The following is a 12,564-nucleotide window of genomic DNA, read 5'->3' as shown; positions in this document are numbered from 1 at the left end:
AATAAATACTTTTGACAGTCATAAGCAGTCACCTCCATTAATATTTCTACACCCAACTATTAATAAATAGTGTTGTCTAACTGCCATATCATATTATTCAAAGACACAATGTACACACATTCAGACTTTCAAAAATAACTGGCACAATTGTGTACAATGCAATACACACTTTTATATATTACGATAATAGTTATATAAACCTAAATAATGTATGATATAATAGTAACAGAGAATAATGGAAAAAGTGCAATTTCTGCAGTTCTTATTAAGACCAATTTAACCATCTTATGTTTTTTTTTTTTTTAATAGGTGAACAAACAACAGTCTTACCTGACTCTAGCTACTAAGGTGTTTCAGCATTTACATGTCTTTAGCTTCCTGCAAAGGTCATTAATGCGAGAATGACTACTACGTAGCTCTCCAACTGTTGCATTTGCATTATCACAGGAGCCCAAGTATAGGCCATTTGCTTTGGAATGTATACTTATAACTAACTCACTGCTTTTATTTCACTAATACACTTGAAGCACATTTGTACAGAATTGTACTCTAGTGGTTCAAACAAACCATGGAATTCTGGCTTACTTGAACTCAAGATTGTTCATAACCGCAGCTCAAAGAACTAACAGCATTGCTCAGACACTGAAACAGTCACACATTACCTATGAAGGAGGAAACATCAACATGGCCTTAAATATGGAAACAGAAGGAACACCACATGTATGTGAGGAGAAGGTGAAGACTGAAATGTGTGCGAGCAGACCTACAAACTACACCTCTACCTGAAGCCGAACTTACACTTGTGATGGATGCTCACACAGAGCCACAGGTGGTTCCACCATTTCATCATATGCTGTGATTGTGTGCAGGACACACAAGGACAACATCAGGTCCTGGAGGCACAAAAAATTCCACATGGATCTGCTCAAGTAGCTGAATTGACAGTTATGCTGAGAGCCCCACAACTATCTGAAAATCGCTCAGTTAACATCTGCAAGGATTCAGCCTATGCATTTAAATCGGTAACCATCTCCATTTCTGGCTGTATTAGAAATGGTTTCAAATTGGTCGATGGAACTCCAATCAAACATGAGACTATGCAAATCATTGAGGGAGTACAGCTACCAAGAAGAGTGCCCATAATGAAATGCAAAGCTCACACTAAAGGAAATGACTTAATTTCTCAAGGAAATCATGCTGTAGACACAGCTGCAAAACAAGCTGCCAACTACAATGGAAGAGCAATGGCTGCCCGAAGATCCTCAACTACAAAAGGAGAAACTGACACAGAAACACCAGACAAAATACCAGTAATGCCTGAAACAGCACCAGAGATGACACCACAAGGAATCATCGAAAAAACATATGTAAGAGAAATCCAACAAGAGGCTGGAGCATATGAACATTCTGTCTGGACACAGAGAAGGAAGGAAGGTAAAGGTTGTTGAACCAGTACCACTCTTACAGATGCTATTTGTTGTTCTCATGGCAAAATGTGCTGCTTGTGAATCCATGTCACTGTAGAGATTCTACTGCGCCTAAACATTCAGCCTTTGTCATTTAAGGAATTATTCAGAGGTATACGGCAAAAATGGAAAACCAAAATGAAATATTTTATAGCTGATTCCTTTAAAATGATTTTATTATAGGTTATTATAGTTAAAAATGTTGGTCCAAAAAAAACAAAAAAAAGTTTAAAAAAGTAAACTGCAGCAAAACATCAATTTGTGACAGTGCTGGTTAGTTCACATATTTACAAAGTTATTCATAATTTATAAATGCAAAAACCAGTCTGTACTGGGTGTACCAGGTGCTTTCAGCACAGCCACTAAACACTAATGTCTCTATCATTATTATTAAATCCAAGAAAACTGTTGTGTTGTACTATGTTTTATTATACATTTAGTTGTAGATTTACTCTTTTTAGGTTAACTGGGGGAGGGGGGCTGGATACTTGACCATTAGCACAAGCTAATCTTGCAGCTCTTGTTTTTACAGGCTTTAACTGGACGTGCTGGTGGTTTACTGTTTTGTGTCTGTGAAAGATGTGGCATCTCTCAGGTAAAACCTCTACCTGTCTGTTTGTTTTATTGTGAAACTTTGAAATTTGTGCTGACTTACAAATGTCTTTTTGTATCTTAATACAGGCAAACCTGGACAACATTGTTACTAAAGCTCAAAGTTTCAGTTCACTCTTCTGGAAAACCTGTGGCAGAGGGTGAGGACTGTTTTTGAACGACATGAGCCATTGTACAACATTGAGCATCTCTGGACTTGAAGCATTTGACGACTTCCTAGATCCTTTTGTCGCCTTGTCCACAGCCGACATGCAAGAACAAACTATCAGAGAACTTTTTGATCCAGTTGTTGTGCCAGAAGAGGTAGTCATATAACAAAGACTGTGTCGAGTTAAACGTGGTGGTTCAGAATCGGAATCGGAAGACTTTTATTGCCATCGTCTGTGAACACAGTTCACAAACTAGGAACTTACTGCAGTGATAAAGTGCAACATAAAAACACACTGAATAAATACAAATACAAATAAGGGCATGCACAAAGTTCAAGGGTATTTGAAGTTAGGAGAAGGCCAGGACAGATTTTCATAAGAGTGTCCTCATGATTACTAATGGACTTAGTAGAAGGAGCAAACTTGTACATTTTTCTGCTTCTCATCTCATACAGCAAACCTTACAGGAGATAATGCACGTCATGCTTGAGGGTGTCGCGCTCTATGAGCTTAAATGTGTTGAAGCACCTTATTTTGTCTGGAGATATTGAATTAGACTCTATAAATTCAGGTAAACAAAGTTTCTCTTATTCCCCTGTAGATCTAAGGCACAAGCCCCATCATTGTTCACACTTTATCCTCAAGTGATAACAAATGTGACCAGTTTTCTGGGCAGATGCTGATATTATTTTTTTAAAAATATTTTTCTTTATTGTGAAACTGTGTGATTTTACCTCATACCACTCTGATGTTCAAGACCAAGATGTACGCTCCAGGAAAATATGATCTCACCGATGTATTATTGTATGAAAATGTTTAAAGAGGTCTGCGATAAATAGACTGAAGCTATTTGTATCTACTTTTTAAGTGTGTTTGTATAAATATTTGATTAATCCAGGTGTGTGTAGATGTCTATTGGTCTGTTGACTACTTTGTATTTACAGATGAACAACCACTCAGGTAAAAAAAAGTCCCTTGGCATTAATGCTAATAGTATAAGCAATTATAGGGCTGTTGTGATCTTTTTGAGATGTTCACAGGTTAAATGACTTGATGATAAAATACCTTAAAACAACTACATTAGTTTCAAGTTTCAAAACATTTAAAACCTCTGGCATGTGTGCATAACCTCAACAGTGTGGCTTGATTTAATATAAAATGTGCTTATAGTAAGTTGTAATATCTAAATAAGATGGATTGCGATGGAATATTTTGAAACAAATTAAAAAATCTCATTGAGTACAAGTAAAAAAAATCTAAAAATTGATCTTTTAAGATTAACCTGCTTAATTTAAGTTAGTTGAACTATGCTAAATGATCCTTTTTGTGTAATTAGGTGTCGTCATGTTCACATCAGAGGTCAGTGGTGTTGCACAAACGTGAGCAGTGCCATGTGTTTTTAAACGGTGCAATATTAGGCCTGTTGCCTTATGAATTAACAGTATGAAACTAAATATTTTGTCTTTTGAATGGTGAAAATGTCACATAAAACAAGGCGTTAAAACCCATGAGTCCAGTCAGTGTTTCCTGTTGGGGCTGTGTTTGACAAAAGCAGCAGTGAGTTATGTTCATTTGTGCATTGTTAATATTATTGTTAATTACTTTTTATATTATAATTGTTAATTATTTTTTCATGTAGGACACATGTCACATTGCCTCAAATTATTATTTTGTTCTGTAAAGCATTTTTATTTTTATCTTTGAAAAGTGCTGCATAAATAAAGTTGACTTTTGTTTTTTACCCCTCAAACGAGCTCATTGTTAGATTATGTATCTGGGTTAATCATAAATAACACTGTTTAGTGCAACTTTCAAAAGCATTTAAAGTATTTAGACATTTAGTCTGCAGAGAGCATAATATTAGCAAAATAAGATACGTAACTGGAGCCTTTACTCTTACGAATGATCAGTCAAATACACATATTTTAATACAACAATTCATCCTGAAGCCAGGACTGTTGAGTTATTCTTGCCTTGAATCCAGGACACACACTTCTTCAATACTTTACAAAGATGTGAACCTCCCTGACTTCAGATGGGTGTGATTGACAGGTGGATGAGCCAATCAGAGACACTTATGGTCCAACAATAACAACAGATATGGCTGTTTACAAGGAAAGACTACGGCAGAATCAAAGAATGAAGCACTAAACTCTGTGATTTGAAATTGTGATTGAAGGTTTACAGGGTTTGGATTTATCAGCACATTAGAACAGAAACACGGAATCAGCGTGGAATTCTGTCTCCATGGCGACGGCACGATGGCATCGGTGTGCTGTGATGTCATCGATGTGATGCCACAGAATTGTAGTAGGTGTGAACTTTCCCGCACATTTGTCATTATTGACCTGGTCATCGTACAGTGAGCCACATTACATTTCTCTCCTCGACTTTTCGCAAACAAACAGATTTAAGCATCCAAACGTTTAAATCGACTCATTTCTCTGAGTTCAACTGGTGAGTACGTGTTTGAAGCACTGATTTACACTCACACAAAACCCTCACAAAACACAAAACACAAAAGCCTGTTTCTGCAGAGTTCAGTTTAAGTCCTGTTTAACTGTTTCTGGTAATATTTTTAATTTAATACAACTATGAACAGTATATTTTAACACATTCTGGCACATAAATATGGATCATATTATGTAAAACTAATGTAAGATGATTGTTTGGAGCTTGTGGAGACGAGAGTATGAAGTTTTTATGGAGTTAGATTGGGAAAATCGAGCAGTCAATAAATAATCCGCTTTGTTTTTACAGTTTTTATACATCTCAGCTATGGAGAACTGGAACATCTATCCAGAAGACGTCCTGAGCGGCTGGGAGGGCCTAGACGAGTTTGCAGACCCTGAATTCGTCCGGGGGCTCTTCTCTGTGCCTCCCCCTCCTCCTGCTGCACCTGTGGGACCTACCACACCCCCACCACCTCAGGACGATTTATTCCAGAGCCAGGTGGACTTCATGGACATCCTCAGCACCATTGACATTGATACGATGGCTGATTTGTGTCCTGAGTCTTTCGAAGAGGACGTTCTATTTGACGCTCTAGATCATTTGGAGAACAGCTCAGAGACAATCGAACCTGGGGCACAAAAGACCTCTGAGTGCTCCAGTCCGAAGAGGAGGAGACTGTCCGACAATCGGACAACTGACCCTTCGGACACGCCAAGGTCTATGGTAAGTTAACATTCATAATCCAACGATACACTGCACTTTTCCGTTCATATTTACCTATAAAAACAAATAAATACAATGAATTGTCTTTTTGCCATATCTCAATGAAAGTGATCTAATTGTTGTTGTTTTTTTTCAGCCAAACAATAGCCCTGGCCTCCACACACAGATGCCCTCGGGGACACTGTAAGTACTAAAGACACTTGTTTCCACACTACTTTTGTCCCATAGCAGCCTGTACTAATGAATGTCTTTCTATTCTTATCTGCAGCCAAGGACAAGAGTCACGTGCAGGACCGTCCTCCTCTGGTACCTCTGCTATGACAAGGTAAAGAACAGGACCATCTCTGTAGAAATATACAAACGATCCTTCGTCCCATGAAAGAACATGCACCTTACAACTTTGTTTTCTTGAGAAGTTTTTGCAAAGGTCAATATTTCCATTGCCCTGTAGATCCCACTAACAGAGTCTTGTGTTTGTAGCAGGAGGACGCAGGATGCTGACACGGAGAGCAGACCATATATCAAGAAGCCTCCAAATGCATTCATGCTGTACAGGGCGGAGCAGAGGCCCATCGTGGTGCAGGAGCTCGGCATCACCAACTGTGCCAAAGTAAACATGGTGCTGGGACAGAGGGTAAGTAGAACACGCCAAACAAACAGGAGCATTCAAGATACGGCTCACAAATGATGAAGAGCAGAAGGTAGAATCCCTGTTGTAACATGTGTTTTGTTGCAGTGGAAGATGCTGTCTGATGAGGAGCAGGCGCCATATTTCGAAAGAGCTCGAAAAGAAAGAATAGCTCATGAGGCCAAGTATCCCGGATGGTCTCCAATGGACAACATTGTAAGTGCAACACACGTCTCACACACGTCTCACACACGTCTCACACACGTCTCACACACGTCTCACACACGTCTCACACACGTCTCACACACGTCTCACACACACTCATCTGGATCATTTCAGTGATTAAAATGTATTTTTACTAAAACCTTTATGTCATTTCAGGGTAAAAAGGCCCCAAAGAGAAAGAACACGGGCCGTCTAGTCCTCACAGACCCACAGGGAGCTGCTCCTCCAGCTGCGCCTCCTCAGCCTGTGATGAGGACCAATATCACTCACCCAGTGATCACCCAGGCCCACAGCAACCAGGCCCCCAGCAACCAGGCCCACAGCAACCAGGCCCACAGCAACCAGGTCCTGTACAACCAGGCCCCCAACAACCAGGTCCTGTACAACCTGGCCCCCAACAACCAGGTCCTGTGCAACCTGGCCCCCAACACCCAGGCTCACAACAACCAGGCCCACAGCAACCAGGTCCTGTACAACCTGGCCCCCAACAACCAGGTCCTGTATAACCTGGCCCCCAACAACCAGGCTCTCAACAACAAGGCCCACAGCAACCAGGTCCTGTACAACCTGGCCCCCAACACCCAGGCTCACAACAACCAGGCCCACAGCAACCAGGTCCTGTACAACCTGGCCCCCAACAACCAGGTCCTGTATAACCTGGCCCCCAACAACCAGGCTCTCAACAACAAGGCCCACAGCAACCAGGTCCTGTACAACCTGGCCCCCAACACCCAGGCTCACAACAACCAGGCCCACAGCAACCAGGTCCTGTACAACCTGGCCCCCAACAACCAGGTCCTGTACAACCTGGCCCCCAACAACCAGGTCCTGTGCAACCTGGCCCCCAACACCCAGGCTCACAACAACCAGGCCCCCAGCAACCAGGTCCTGTACAACCTGGCCCCCAACAACCAGGTCATGTGCAACCTGGCCCCCAACACCCAGGCTCACAACAACCAGGCCCCCAGCAACCAGGTCCTGTACAACCTGGCCCCCAACAACCAGGTCCTGTACAACCTGGCCCCCAACACCCAGGCTCACAACAACCAGGCCCACAGCAACCCGGCCAACAGCAACCAGGCCAAAAGCAACTGGGCCAAAAGCAACCGGGCCAAAAGCAACCAGGTCCTGTCCGACCTGGCCCCCATCAACCAGATCCTGTCCAACCTGGCCCCCAACAACCAGGTCCTGTCCAACTAGGCCAACAGCAACCAGGCCCACAGCAACCAGGCCAACAGCAACCAAGTCCTTTCTGTGTAGCTTTTTATCCTGTCACCACAATAAACATTTAAATCCAAATTATTATTTTTTATAATTTATTTTGCTAATATTTTGTAATATTCAATCATTCTATTCATTCAATCATCATCAATTATTGTTTTAATATTACTTAATGGGAAAAAAGCCAATATTTTTTTTTAATATATATATATATATTTTTTTACATTTTTCTACTTTTATTTAATAAAGAATTTTCTATTGAAAATACGTGTCAGCTTTTTCTTTAATATGTGTGTGGTATTAAGTATGAATTGTATATCCGGGTAAAAGTAACTAACCAAGTTATTTATTTAAGCCCTTATTGTTGAAGGAGTTTATAAATAAGTGGCGGGTTCTGGTGCACCCAAATTGGGTTGCTTGATAGGACTCCTTCTTCAGCCTGACGGCATCCCTTACTTCCAGTGTCCACCACCGGGTTCACTGGACAAGCACCATAGACCTTACGACCACAGCTATGAGTAGCCGCATCGATCGGGATCAGGGAGAAGCTCTGCTGGAGGTGTGAGTTGAAGACCCCTCTGACAGAGGGCTCCACGAGACATTCCCAGCAGACCCTCATGATACGCTTGGGCCTGCCAGGTCTGTCCGGTTTCCTCCTCCACCAGCAGATCCAACTCACGACCCGGTGGTGATTGGTTGACAGCAACAAGTCGATCACCGACCTCCGACTTAGGATGTCCTGGTGCCACTTGCACTGATGGACATCTTTGTGCTCGAACATGATGTTCATTAGGAACAAAATGACTAGCACAGAAGTCCAATAACAGAACACCGCTCGGGTTGAGATCAGGGAGAACAACAGAGTCCCCGGTCAGTGCACTGTCTAGTACCCCTCCCAGGAACTCCAAGAAAGCAAAGAAGAGAGTCCAGCCCCTCTCAAGGAGTTGGGTTCCAGAGCCCAAGCTGTGCGTGGAGGTGAGGCCGACTATATCTAGCCGGTAACGCTCAACCTCCCACACAAGCTCAGGCTCCTTCCCCCCCATCGAGGTGACATTCCATGTCCCCGGAGCCAGTCTCTATGTCAGGAGATCCGGTCATCAAGACTCCCACCTTCGACTACCGCCCAGATCTCCATGCACCGACCCGTTACGGATCCTCCTGCGTGAGGACTGTACAGATTCTAAAATTACAAATTCTACAAAAAAGAATAAACTTACGTTTGGGCTGTCCATGACACATGCTCGCTCTGTCACATTTTCACATTGTCACCACTTTTAGTTACTGCACTCTCGATTTCTGTGCACCGTTTGTGTTGTCTATTGTCCCCACAACTTAAAGATAGTCACATGACACCATAAGAGGCCTTTTCCAAATTGCCAGTATGATGTTCCTCATGTCCTCCTGCGTTTTTCTCATTTACCCGGGATGCACCTGTAGATCCGGGGTTGCCTCGGAGTGCTGCAAATAGCCCACAATACACTGCAGTTTTAATTTTTTACTTTATTTAAGAAGTAAAATGTATCTTAATTAAATAATAGTCATTACACGATTATAAAAATATGATATTACACTAAATATTTCTTAGTTTAAGCCACATCAAATGATGCACAAGACAAATTCTTGTGACTTATTTGCATGTGAGCCAGCGCCAAAACAAACCAAAACAAACTTGGCGGCGCAGACAAACGTACCGGAGCCTGTTTTAGTGCAAATCCAGACTGCTGCGTTTGTGCCGATTGTGCAGAGGGAAGTGCTTTGTACATTTATGGAGCGAAAGATTATTTTTTCGTCTTGTTTTGTTGTTGTGACACTTCAACCAATCGACGTGAAGCGTTCGTTTGAACACTCCAATCCCTTTAAGACCCCTCTTGGCCACTTCGAGTACCTGGTGATGCCTTTTGGTCTGACTAATGCTACCGCTGTGTTCCAGGCCCTTATTAATGACGTTCTTCGTGACTTTTTAAACCGCTTTGTCTTTGTGTACCTAGATAATATTTAGATTTTTTCCCAGTCCCCTCGGGAGCATCGCCTTCATGTGCACCAGGTCCTACAGCGCCTCCTAGAGAACAAGCTGTTTGTGAAAGCTGAAAAGTGCGAGTTTCACGTGGAGGAGGTCAGTTTTTGGGCTTCATAGTGGGGCGGGGCCAAGTAAAAGCCGACCCGGAGAAAATCCAGGCAGTCACGGATTGGCCCGTCCCGGTCAATCGCAAGCAGCTCCAGAGATTTATCGGCTTCGCTAACTTCTATAGACGATTCATACGAGATTTTAGTCATCTTGCCCCTTACTAACCTTACCTCTCCTTCGTTGCAGTTCACCTGGTCCCCCGAAGCACAGTCGGCCTTCAACAAACTCAAGAAGAAGAAAGAAACTCAAGAAACTGTTTACATCCGCTCCCATCCTGCACCAGCCCAATTCGTGGTGGAGGTGGATGCGTCCGACTCGGGAGTGGGGGCTGTGCTGTCTCAGAGATTTGACCCTCATAATCGCCTCTGCCCCTGCGCCTTCTTCTCCCGTCGGTTATCCTCAACCAAGACCAACTACGACGTGGGGGACCGGGAGCTCCTTGCCGTCAAACTCGCCTTGGAGGAGTGACGCCATTGGCTAGAGGGAGTGGAGCAACTGTTCGTGGTTTGGACGGACCACAAGAACCTGGAATACATACAGTCCGCCAAACAACTCAACTCCCGTCAGACTCGTTGGTCCCTGTTCTTTAGCCGTTTCAACTTTATCCTTACCTACCGTCCCGGATCTCGGAATGTCAATTCGGACATCCTTTCCCGCCAATTCACCCTGGAAGACAGCCCGGCCTCCGCTGTCTTCCACAAAATGGTTTAAAACTCTTGCACTAGAGTCAGAAAAACAGCATATTTATAGAAAAAACTTTTATTTCATTGTTGTTCATTGTTTCGCGTTCATGAGAGGTTCACGGTCCTTCTGTAAATGGGATAGCCTTGAAATGAGCAGTTTTTAATCGCATCTATCCCCAAGTAAAACATTGTTACAATATTATAATGTAAAAAAACATGTGCTTACTCATTTATGACACTTAAGAAAGAATAAGAAAAAAATATCAAATAGACAATGAAAAACAAATTTGAAAAGCTACTCGTCATTTACAAAACTTGAGGCGGAGACTTCCCGTTGAGGCTCGTATGTGACATTACGTACAGCATGTAGAATACCATAGATACATTTACAATATATTTTAACGCCATATTACATTGACAGTTTCAAACCCATAGTTTTGCTAATCTAAAAAGAAGACGTTTATATTTCGAGTTGAGTTAGCACAAAATGGTTTCTCAGCAAACTTAAGAGCTTTAAGGCCGAAACAGGCACATTTTATACAGTATAATGTATCATTTCGTTTTATTCATAAAGCCAAAATAACAGTTTTGGTCCATTGTAAACAAATAGGTTGCGTTCACATAAAGAGAGGTTACATAAAGTTTCAGACTGAGCTGGAGACAGGTCAGAGTTCTATGGTGGGATTTACTGTTTAACTGCCAGACTGCAGATGTGTTGAGCAGCTTTAGTATCGATATCAAAGTATCAACATATCAGTACTGACTCAGTGTACATGTGGGTATCGATACTGTTATGCAAATATTGATACTGATTAGCATATGCAAATCTTTAGGCAGGCATCAATTTCAGACCAGTGGTACAAGTCATTTCCTCATTGTTTTGTCACCTCCAGCAGCGTTTGGACTGACCCATCTGTGTCAGGTGTTCTGTTTGTCCTTTGGGGTATATCTGAAGCACTTTTGTATACATATATTTACTTAAATCCCTTCACGCTTAAGATGAGACCAGTACCAAGTATCAGATCGATATCACTCCTCTCCTCTTCCCCCAAAGTATTAGGCATCGTATCAATTAGAGATGCACTGATACTGATACATGCATCAAATATCGGCACAGATACTGAAAAATTACCTGGAACGTATTGCTGTACGTATTGAGTGTTTATTTGGAAGTAATAGCACTATTTAGAGGCTGATTTTAATGTAGAATGTTAGAAAGGTTAGAAATGGTTTCAAATTGGTTGATGGAACTCCAATCAAACATGAGACTATGTGTCGTAACGGGTGAGTGTAGCGGACCAAAGGATGCAGACTCGGGGGATATTTACAGGATTTATTGTAAGGAAAGGACAATGTACAACCAGTGGGTGATCCGGAGGTGAGCAGGTGAGCAGGTGAGCAGGAACACAGGAAACTCAAGGACCGAGGACATGAAGGGACGACAGGAAGACAGGCAGACCAGACGGGCGTAGGGCAGAGCGGGCAGGAGACATCCAGGGCCGGAACACGGAACGCAGGAACAGACAGGAATGCAGGGACAACAGGAAGGTAGTGAACACAACAATGATCCCGCACTGAGTCTCCTCTCCCAGCTCCTTTTATGCGCAGCAGGTGTGTTGATTGCGCTGATGGGCTGCAGGTGCGCGCGGGAGGAGCTGAGAGCTCCGCCCAGCTCCAGGTACAAGCAGGTGAGGGAGGGGGAAGAGCACACAGGGAGGAAAACCAGGAGCGGACAATGCGGATCATGACACTATGATAAAACAAATCATTGAGGGAGTACAGCTACCAAGAAGAATGGCCATAATGAAATGCAAAGCTCACACTAAAGGAAATGACTTAATTTCTCAAGGAAATCATGCTGTAGACACAGCTGCAAAACAAGCTGCCAACTACAATGGAAGAGCAATGGCTGCCCGAAGATCCTCAACTACAAAAGGAGAAACTGACACAGAAACACCAGACAAAATACCAGTAATGCCTGAAACAACACCAGAGATGACACCACAAGGAATCATCGAAAAAACATATGTAAGAGAAATCCAACAAGAGGCTGGAGCATATGAACATTCTGTCTGGACACAGAGAAGGAAGGAAGGTAAAGGTTGTTGAACCAGTACCACTCTTACAGATGCTATTTGTTGTTCTCATGGCAAAATGTGCTGCTTTTTACTTTGACACGTCTGCTTTCTTATTATTTCTAGAACAGAGACTTCAACACCAGAGGGAGACGCAGGTTTTAAATGTCAGGCTGCTGTGAATCTATGAACAGTTTAAGAGT

The sequence above is a fragment of the Periophthalmus magnuspinnatus genome, chromosome 7 (genome assembly GCF_009829125.3).
Source record: "Periophthalmus magnuspinnatus isolate fPerMag1 chromosome 7, fPerMag1.2.pri, whole genome shotgun sequence".
Classification (NCBI taxonomy): Eukaryota; Metazoa; Chordata; class Actinopteri; order Gobiiformes; family Gobiidae; genus Periophthalmus; species Periophthalmus magnuspinnatus.
Note: the sequence above shows the minus strand (reverse complement) of the source record.